Raw genomic sequence first — 11180 nt, forward strand, 5'->3', positions numbered from 1 at the left:
GTGCTGGAAGCGGTGTACTGGTTGTCTCTCCGTGATAGCTAAAGTAAGCTATATATGCATAACTATACATGGTGTCAGAAGTGAGCAGTTTAGCGAATGCCACGTACATTTGCCACTACATGCGTAAAGTGAGCGGACTCGAGGCTGTCGCTGTGAACGGAAAAGAAAAACCGAGTTACGGAGAGAAAAAGAAAAGGCGCGCGAAACTCGAGCGAGAGCAGTGCAGCTTAGCAAAAACCACCGGCGTGTTTTTTTTTATTCCCAACAAATTTGACTCATAGCACAAAAAAATAAATAAATTGAAGAAATGGCAGTTGCAGCAGTACAGATGACACACCCGGAGCCCTTCGACTTTTCCAACTCAGCCGAGTGGCCCAGGTGGATTAGGCGGTTTGAACGCTTTCGTCTAGCATCAGGACTGAGCACAAAACCAGAGGAATATCAGGTAAACTCTTTACTCTACGCTATGGGAGATGAAGCAGACGATATCCTAGCAGTACTGCCCCTCAGTGAGTCAGACAAGAAGAAATACGACACAGTTGTACAAGCATTTCAGCAACACTGTGTAGGGAAACATAGTGTTATATTTGAAAGAGCCCAGTTCAATCGCAGATGCCAAGAAGAGGGGGAAAGTGCAGAGGCATTTATCACAGCAGTACATAAGCTCGCAGAGCAGTGTAATTTTGGCACGCTGAAAGAAGAGCTAATCAGGGATAGGCTTGTAGTGGGAATTCGAGACCACAGATTGTCCGAACTTCTGCAGCTAGATCCTGACTTAACTTTGAGCAAAGCGATACAAAAAGTCCGCCAAAATGAAACCGTGAAAAAACAGCAAGTGGTACTGCATGGCTATAAAAATTCAGAAGCAGCCAAAGGCATTAATGTAGATGCTATAAGAGGAAAAGCGGGAAACAAAAAGATTTTTCAAAACGCAAAGTATGAAAAACAAGACAGAAAAGGCATCCATAAAGGTAAACAGCATCAGTACCAAAGAGACTGTGGCAGATGTGGTGCTGGAAAAAAGCACGCATGGAAAGATTGTCCTGCTAGAGAGGCTGAATGCCATAAATGTCACAAAAAAGGACACTTTGCCGCTGCATGTCGTACATCGAAAATAGACTCTGTGTCTCATGGTGAATGTGAATCCTGCTCAGAGGACTTCGGTTTTCTCGGAGAATTGTCCTCATCTACTGTTCTAGAGTGGACAGAAACAATTTCCATAAATGGAACAATCCTCCAGTTCAAATTAGACACAGGAGCAGCAGTGTCAGCGGTCCCAGAGAGTGTTTTCATCAAAAACAAACTTGGACACCTCAAAAAAGCAAAGAAGGTGCTTTATGGGCCAGGCCATAACATCCTAGATGTAAAAGGGTGTTTTCAAGGAGTCCTTAAGACGAAGGGGTGGAGCTGCACACAGGACGTTTATGTTGTTGCTGGACTGACAAAAGCACTATTGGGGCTCCCAGCACTTGAAGCATTGAGCCTTGTCCACCGCATAGATGCGGTTACACAACAAAACACTCCAAACTTTGTTGCGGCATACCCCTCTGTGTTTAGAGGGCTTGGGCTACTGCAAGAGCCATATCACATTGACCTGGAACAAAATGCGTCACCATATACGCTTTCAACACCCCGCAGAGTTCCACTGCCACTGAGAGAGAAGGTGAAGGAGGAGCTAGACCGGATGGAGCGTATGGGGGTCATTTCCAAGGTGAGCCACCCTACAGCATGGTGTGCAGGTATGGTAGTGGTCCCCAAGCCAAATGGGAAAATCCGCATATGTGTAGATCTCACTAACTTGAATAAGTGGGTCAAGAGAGAACGCCACATTCTACCAGCTGTAGACCAGTCCCTAGCGATGCTGTCCAATGCCAAAGTGTTCACGAAATTGGATGCTAGGTCAGGATTTTGGCAGATTCCCCTCACGAATGAATCAAAGCCTCTCACTACATTCATTACACCGTTTGGGAGATATTTTTTCAATCGACTCCCTTTTGGGATAGTATCTGCCCCAGAACACTTTCAACGCAGAATGTCACAGCTACTAGAGAACTTTGATGGAGTGATCTGCCATGCCGATGACATTCTTGTTTTTGGCCAAGACACGATCGAGCATGAACAGCGTTTGCACAAGGTGTTGCAGAAACTTCAAATCTGAAGGCCTCACTCTGAATGAAAAGTGTGAGTTTGGCAAGAGTGAAATGCTTTTTGTGGGACACAAAATCACAGCGAAGGGTTTAGAGGCAGACCCAAACAAGGTGAGAGCAATCCTTCAAATGCCTGAGCCAACCTGTGTGGCTGACGTGCGCAGAGTTATGGGAATGGCAAATTACCTCGCAAAATTCCTCCCACAGCTTGCTTCATTTACAACTCCACTGAAGGAGCTACTAAGAGAAAGAAATGAATGGTGCTGGGGAGATCCACAAAGAACAGCTTTCGGCAAACTCAAAGAAGAGCTGAGTTCACCAAAAGTATTGGCCCAGTACTCACCAGAGAGAGAGACCAGGGTTGCAGCAGATGCATCTTCATACCGTGTCGGTGCTGTACTTACACAAAGACAAAGTGATGACACGTGGAAACCTGTCACATACATTTCAAGAGGGCTGAGTGACACAGAGAAGCGCTATGCGCAAATTGAAAAAGAAGCACTGGCGGTAACATGGGCATGTGAAAGGTTAGTCTCATATCTCCAAGGCCTCCACTTCACATTACTCACTGACCATAAACCACTCGTACCCCTTCTGGGTACCAGAGGCCTAGATGAGTTACCACCTAGAATTCTCAGATTCCGCCTTCGCCTCTTGAGATTCTCTTATGACATACAGCATGTCCCAGGAAAAAACCTTATAACTGCAGACACACTGTCACGTGCACCGCTCAATGACGTGTGGACACAAGCTGATCAGCAGTTGGAAAAAGATGTTAGGGTTTTTGTGGACACCATAGTGGCATCACTGCCTGTGTCTGAGACTCGTCTGAAACAGATACGAGAGGCCCAAGCAGCTGACAACACATGTCAGAAAGTCAAACACTACTGCTTAGCTGGCTGGCCAGAGAAACACGCAGTAGGCAAAGACTTAAGACACTTTTGGCAAGTCAGAGCCGTACTGACCGTGGTGGATAACCTTCTCCTAAAGAGTGACAGATTAGTGATTCCAGTTCAACTACAGAAAGACATCCTTGAAAGGATTCATGAGGGACACCAGGGCATTTCTAAATGCTGAGCCAGAGCTCATCATTCTGTTTGGTGGCCAGGTCTGTCATCTGAAATCAGGCTGATGGTGGAAAACTGTGACATATGCATGCAACACAGAGTGCAGCGGTGTGAGCCACTGTTACCTAGCTCAGTCCCAGCTCGCCCTTGGTGTAAAGTAGGTATGGACCTCTTTGAGCATGAAAAGAAGCACTATGTGCTCATTGTGGATTATTTCTCCAGATACATCGAAGTGGCAGAGCTCAAGACCACATCCTCAGAGGTCACAGTGCGAGCGATCAAGGACGCGTTTGCACGCCATGGCATCCCTGACGAGGTTGTTTCTGACAACGGACCGCAGTTTGTGTCAGACACCTTTAGACATTTTGCACGTGAGTTCAAATTCATACACACCACCAGTAGCCCACGTTATCCTCAAGCTAACGGGGAAGCAGAACGGGCAGTGCGCACCATCAAAGGACTGTGGAAAAAGGAGAGAGACTACAGCAAAGCACTGCTAGTGTACAGAGCAACGCCTTTAGAGCATGGCTTCTCTCCCTCCCAACTACTTATGGGGAGACGCTTGCGCACAACATTACCCCAACCTCCTAGAAATTTGTCCCCAGCGTGGCCTAATCTACAAGAGTTCCGCAAGAAGGATGAAGCAGTGCGAGAGCGACAGGCAAGTAACTACAACCGACGCCACGGCTCTCGTCCACTTCCCAAGCTTCACATGGGGCAAAAGGTTTGGCTTGCTACAGAGCAGGTCCAAGGTTCTGTCATTGGACCAGCTCATACTCCGAGATCTTACTTGGTTGACACTTCTCGAGGGATGTTGAGGCGAAACAGACGCCATCTACGTCCAACTGGATTTGTCACAAGATCTGGAAGATTGTCTAGACCTCCTGTTAGACTGGACAAATGAACTGTTTTATTTTTTTTTTGGAAAAAAAAAAAAAAGATGAAGGTGGCGAGAGTGTCATGGCAAGATAATGGACTGTTTAAAAAGGTTAAAGAAAATTGTGGAAACAAAGCAATGTAGTTCTGAAATGTGTTCAAGTAAAAGGTGTTCATGGTTAAAGAAAATATGTGAAGATGTTGGAGAAACATTTAAAAAAGTACATGCTACAGAATGCTATTTGTATGGAGTATTGCTCATCTAAAAGGAGGAGGTGTACTGGTGAGAACTACGTTACCCAGAATGCTGTGTGTAGGGGCTGGGGGGGATACTGGTTAATAAATGGAAATGTGCTTGAAGCGGTGTACTGGTTGTCTCTCCGTGATAGCTAAAGTAAGCTATATATGCATAACTATACAAAACCCAGACTCATGAGTTTTCGGGAACTCCAGTCTGAACTGCGCCTCCTAGCCAGGGAATCAAGAAAATCCCTCTCTCAGCCGAGAGTGAAAAGGCCGATTAACCAAGTCCATGTAGCAAACGCAGTAAGTGAGCAAAATCATAAACCAGAGTATGTGAGAAAGCGGGATGCTGATCTAGCTGAGTTGACGGCTTTGGTAAAAAAACTGGCCCTGACACAGGAGGAGCATATTACCAGAATGGCGGCATTGGAGTCAAAAATTGCTGCCGCTCCCCATCCATCTAGTGCAGTGGCAGTGAGGGAGGCCATCACAGAAATGGAAGAAGCAGGTGTAATAAGTCCAAGTAAGAGCCCGTACGCATCTCCTATTGTGGTTGTCACAAAAAAAGATGTAACCCGTTGTGTCCTGCGCTTAACCACCACGCACTCAGTCCGCCTTGAGTTTCCCGCTGGCTCTGCATTGTGTATTTTTTTTGGTTGTCGTAGGGGAAAAGAAGGGAGACTGGACACCAGAAGTATTCTTTTCAATCGCCGTGCAGTCGCAGCGGTTTTATTACCCGACGATCTCTCTCTTCATACAGCAATAATACAGCATCACTTCTCTCTGGCACCTTCACACAGTACAACACAAGACTGAGGCTCTACATTCCGGTTAGCCATTTACTACTGGCTGGGCAAAGCGCACCCTAGCGGCCAGGAGGGGGACTGCCGGCTACATTATACATTTGTTAAAAACATTCATTGATTACTTGAAAATATTGGAATATCTCTAAAGAATGATAAACAGGTTGATGTGAAGCCATGCTCGTGCGGCGTGTAAAAGAACGGAGCGATGAGTTGGCTGAAAATTGAATACGCTGCGTTTTCCCTGTTCACTGTGTGGTCCTTAAGTGAACCTCCGCGCGTGAGAGGAGGGAGCGACAGAGAGCGGCTGGCCGAGTTCATAGTGCCTGATTTGGATCAACCGTGAGGTAGATGCCGCAATCTCCGTGGAGCTTGAATATCCAATATCCAACTTGAAACTAACTTCACCGCGGTGTTTTTTTTTTTTTTTTTTGTAGAATAAAGTTGCACGAAAACCGTTTTATTCGAGAGTGCATCACTTGCAGCTGGTGTTGTGCCGAACTCCGACTTCCCTGTTTATGCTCGCATACAGACCATACAGATTACATTGTGTTGTTGAAAAAAGAGAGAACTGGCAGATAAGTTGTCAATGCAACAGGGATGTTTTTAATGAATTGCCTCAACATCATAATCACGTATGAAGCTGTGATCACGTAGAACAGACTCAAATAATACACAAACACGGGGGAAAGACATTAACACAACAATACTACACAGACACTGCGGGGGATACTCATAAATGTACACCAGTGGCGATTGCTCCAAGACTGCAAGGGAAGCTCAGCTTCCCCTAAAATGTCAAAAATAAGTGATCAAACATATACTGTTGTGTTGTTCAGAATCAGCTTCTTATCGCTGGTAACAACGCGGCTTTCCTCTCACTCAGTCCCGCAGCTTTAAACGGTGTGGACGCTGAGCGTCTACAGCAGGGGTCGGCAACCTATGGCACGCGTGCCACCGTTGGCACGCGGAGGCATAATCAGTGGCACGCGACACGCTGGACCAGCATCAGCAAAAAATCTCAGACAGAGAGCACGATCCTCCAATCGAAATCGCTCCTCAGCGCTCTGCTAAGCGGAGGCGTTTATACTCGGCGATCGATCGCGATATAATATAATATAATTTCGATATCATTGTGTCTATTTACACCCCCCTAAGTGGACTGAACGACGCGAGTGAAAAGTGAAGCCTCCGTTAGTCAGCTGCCCTCTAGTGGCTGGCTGCAGTACAACTTTTAACCCCGCCCATTCCCATGTTAGTGAACGGTCCGGACGAGAAACTTTTAATTTTTATTACACGTAAAATAAGTTTTGTGAGCAATTATATTTTGTCAATTCTATAAGACACCATTGCGTTAGTATCTCTCCCAGTGTTTTTCTCTACGATAAACAGATTTTATAGAAGTTATTAAGTGTTACTTAAAGGGGTGTGGCGATAAGGTGATTGACAGTTAATAGCTGCGTTGGTTGACATCTTATACCAGACGCTCAAACGTGAACGCAAAACTCTCGACAGCAATATTAAAACCTTTCACCTTTGTTTATTTTATAAAACGTCAAAAGTGTCTATACTGGTGCGCGTATCCTAACGAATGTCGGGGTGGAGATACGGTCTCTGGCGGAGAAACTGTCCTGCCTACCGGTTCTAATGCGCATGCTCTGGCTCCAATTTTCAAGATGGCGGTGTCCGTGCGGCCATCTTGGTGGCTTCAAAAACTCACAATGGGAGTCAACGGTGACGTGCATTATATATACGGTCAATAGTCTACAGAGTTCAATAGCGAAGCAAAGAGTGCAGCGAAACGAGACGAGCCATTGGATAAATGCTGGGCTTTGTCCCGCCCATCGGACGCTCAGCGTCTCTAGGGGTCTATGGGGCAGTGGGCTGGCCTCGGCTGGCCCGGACGCTCAGCTTCTGCATGATGATTGGATGATCTGTCTGAGGCTGAATCCCTTTTTGATTTACAGCGAAATGAGCGAATCAGCGATCTTTTGGCGTAAACCTCCGCGGGAGCGTTTAATTAAAAAAAAAATTATTTTCATTCTGTTCTGAGTTGAACCGGAGATTTTCCTAATCCTCTTAGCGGCATTTTCTTCGTTAAAAACGACTAGCGACAAATGGAGCTTCTATTTCTGGTGGTTTTTGTTGTAGCTGCTTGTGTTTGGAGACTGACTTCTATCACTCAAGCCGAAATTTAGCTTCCCCTCCTTGAAAGACCAGCATCCGCCACTGGTGTACACATACACACACTGATAAGGGGAGACCTAAACTACATAACCCACATAATTACACACACATCCATCATAACACAACGTAACCACAACATCACGTAGAGACTAGAGTAATACCGGATATATATATATATATATATATATATATATATATATATATATATGTATATATATCGCAGGGGTTCATGGGTACATAGCGCCGTCCCCCATTGGACCGACGCTACAATATTGTCCATTTATGTTTCTATGCATAAATTAGAGCTGGACTTTAATTATCCATCACAGCAAACTGCACGGCATTATCTACGTCCAAAGACACACTGGCTCAAGGGTGTTAATTATTTTAAATAAAATACACACTGACTATACCGAAGTTTACCTCTGACCACATGACTTCGCAGTATTACAGCAGTATTATGTCTAAATATCTAGTTAGGACAAAACTAGAGTGCTCAATGAACTAAGTTATAGTCACTGTAACTCCCGAATATCATCTGTAGCATCTTTATGCGTGTGCAAATGAGGGGAGTCGGAATTCGGCACAACACATGTTGGTTTGAAAAAATATCTCTGTCGTGCCTGCTGCTTGCATGTGCTAAATGAAAATGAGCACTTTCTTCTTTGATTTACAACTTTGTCCTACCACCTGATTAACTTTCTGTTCCGCCCCTGAAGGGTGAAGAAAAATCTACAGAAAAGCCGCACCTCAGTATAAGCTGCATGGTTCAAAGCGTGGGGGGAAAAGTAGCGGAAAATATGTTATTAAGGGAAACCTTGGGAGCTGGAAGTGGTGCTCGCACGAGAGAGAGGAAGAAGAAGTGTGTGTAGTTGCTACTACCAGTTATCCTGTCCTGAGCTGTTCAGCTGGAAATAAAGAGAATTCTACTTTACTTTTACCCCGACTATATTTCTTCCCACCCCTCGGAAAAGAGACCTGGAATAATAGTGTCATTCAAATTATAGGGTTACACAAGCATGGCAAATGGTATTAGACAGCAATACTAGAATATGATCGATAAAGGCACTTGATGAAAATTTGAATCTAATGTCATTATGATGTTTCTTTGCTTAGAAAAGTAATGATAATTATTAGAATAATACTTGTCACTAGCTAGTTTGTGCCATCATAGATGGAATTATCCGTAATTGTTCAGCATCCATCACAAATCTGTTTTGCAACATGTACACCGAGATATGTGTTGCAAAAGTCGAGCAGAGCAGATTTGAAGTTGTGCTGTGTAATTTTTTAACATTCACGCTCAGATTTTTATTATCTTATTCTACAAGTTCTCAAATTAAAACTATAAGTACAACTTTTAGTTTACAGGTTCTCAAATAAAAAATACACATACAGATTTTGTTTTACAAGTTCTCAAATCAGGTCCTTTACGCTCTCAAGTTTTGCTACAGATTTACCTCCATATAGAACAGGGGTCGGCAACCTATAGCACGCGTGCCACCGTTGGCACGCCGAGGCATAATCACTGGCACGCGACACGCTGGACGGATGACCATAGCGCGTGACTCCGCACACCTCTATTGCAGATCTATGGAACGCCGTTTGGGTCAATACGCCTAGAATGACGTCCGTGTTAACACGTCAAATTTGGACGTCTTAAGACGTTTAGATGTTTAGGACTTACATACTATTGGTGGCCGCCAATATACCCACCCCTTGTTGACGTAGGGGTTACGTTTTAGTCACATGGGCTCTACATTGTGGTGACATGGCCTCTACTTTGTGGTTACATGAGCTTAACTTTGTGGTCACATGGGCCTTACGTGGGCTGTTTCTGGGGCTACCTATCTATCACGTGCCTTAGATGCGGTTGTGAAGGTGTGTTTGGAATAGTCCATGTGCGTTAGCGATGGGCAAAACAGTTCTTTTAGATGAACCGAATCATTAGAATCAGTTCACTAAAAAGATTCGTTCAAAAGATTCGTTCACCGAATCGTTCAGTGTAAATTGTTGGGGGGAGGAATGTATGGAGCTTTTTTAGTATCACCAGAACCTGAAACTGAAATCATTATTACTTGAAAAAACAGTCTGTAAAATTCATTCAGGTATGCAAAAATTCAAGTTAAAATTCAGGTTCAGGTCGAAATTCAGGTTCGGGTCGAAATTCAGGTTCAGGTTAAAATTCGGGTCGGGAATGCATCCGGGATTAATTAAAGAAAGCCGTCTTTGATTACCAATTGTTTTTATATATGACTTACAAATCATAGATGTCAAAGACCAAAAATACAAGTGTTCTGTATGTACAAACAAGTAGCAACTTAAAAAACTGGGCTTAACACTTCGTACACAAAAAATAGATAACCTATGTCCCGCTACGTCGTAGGTTTGACGCAGAAGTACAAGTTTGCCTTAATTTAGCTGAGAAAACGAGGTGTATTTTGGATGTAAAATCTGTCCATCTAATTCTAAGGGTGAGCCTACTGCCCTGCGTTTACCCTCAATAAATGCCCTTACCCTATAAAAACACTACACTATAAAAATGGGCACATGATTAGTCAGCATGAAAAGAGACACGGCTTACTGTTGCTAAAAACACAACTCAGCGTGACATCGCCTTTATGATTGCCAGCTAATGTTAAGTGATTACTGCAGCACGTCATGAACATAATTAAGTTAGTTAGCTAAGATATCTAACCTAACTAGTGCTTACTGACAGCTAAAGCTGGTGTGTCTTCTGTGCGTTATATTTATAACTTACATTGATGTGTTTCTTCAAGTTCGAAGGTGAATTTTTGAAGGCCAATATTTCACCCTCTTTAGGGAGGCAGAGATAGGAATTTACTTTCACTCCAGCAAACGCGACACTGTCTCTAGGTAGGGCTGCTGCTGTTACCAAACACGGTACCATCTCTTTAATGAGATAAAAAGTGAATTATTTGGAATAATTTCGAGTATATGTGTATTTGTATAAATATGTAAATTAAGCTGAAGATGCTGGAAAATACTGAAAATGGACCTTCAAAGTTCCATACATGTGCATGAATTTGTTGGGGTACCAACAATTTTGTCCACGTGTGTAGCTAGCAGGCTCTATACACAAACATTCACCGTTTCGTTGGCTTTGGGTGGTAAAGGTTTTTATCTGTGGCACTTTAGCTAACCATGTCGTCTTATTGTTAAGAAAATGCAATCGATGGTTCAGGTAATCATCTACCAAGCCTTGATCTGTGGCGAATTTACACTTGTAATCATGAACCAACAGTATAATACAGCTGTAGTACAATTATTTGTTTATCTTTCAGTTCTGCATATGGCTGTAAAAGGTTGTTTTTGTAGGAGTGATTAGAAAGCACCTTAAACAATAAATAGTGTGAAGCTTAATCTACAGTATATTAAGGGAAACATTATGAAAACACTAATTGTCCACTACTGCTTCTCCACAGCAAGGTGTTGGGAACTTGGATGGTGAGTACTGGCTAGGTCTGGAGCACCTGTACTGGCTGACGTCACAAGCCACCTACAAGCTCCAGGTGGTCCTCGAGGACTGGCAGGGCCGGCAGGTGTTCGCCGAGTACGACAGCTTCCGCCTGGAGCCAGAGAGCAACTGGTACCGCTTGTGTCTGGGCGGCTAACAGGGCAATGCGGGCGACTCCCTCTCCTGGCACAGCGACAAAGCCTTCACCACTCTCGACCGTGACAAGGACGCCTACTCGGGTAGGCCCCGCCTCCTCTCCCCTTGCACCTCCCATAGCCCCGCCCCTGTCCCATCCCAGTTTTGACTCCAGTGCTCGCAGTGCCTTGACTGTGTTCTCTCCACCAATAGGAAACTGCGCCCACTAACAGAAGGGAGGCTG

This window comes from Brachyhypopomus gauderio, chromosome 6 (genome assembly GCF_052324685.1).
Source record: "Brachyhypopomus gauderio isolate BG-103 chromosome 6, BGAUD_0.2, whole genome shotgun sequence".
In the NCBI taxonomy this organism is placed as follows: Eukaryota; Metazoa; Chordata; class Actinopteri; order Gymnotiformes; family Hypopomidae; genus Brachyhypopomus; species Brachyhypopomus gauderio.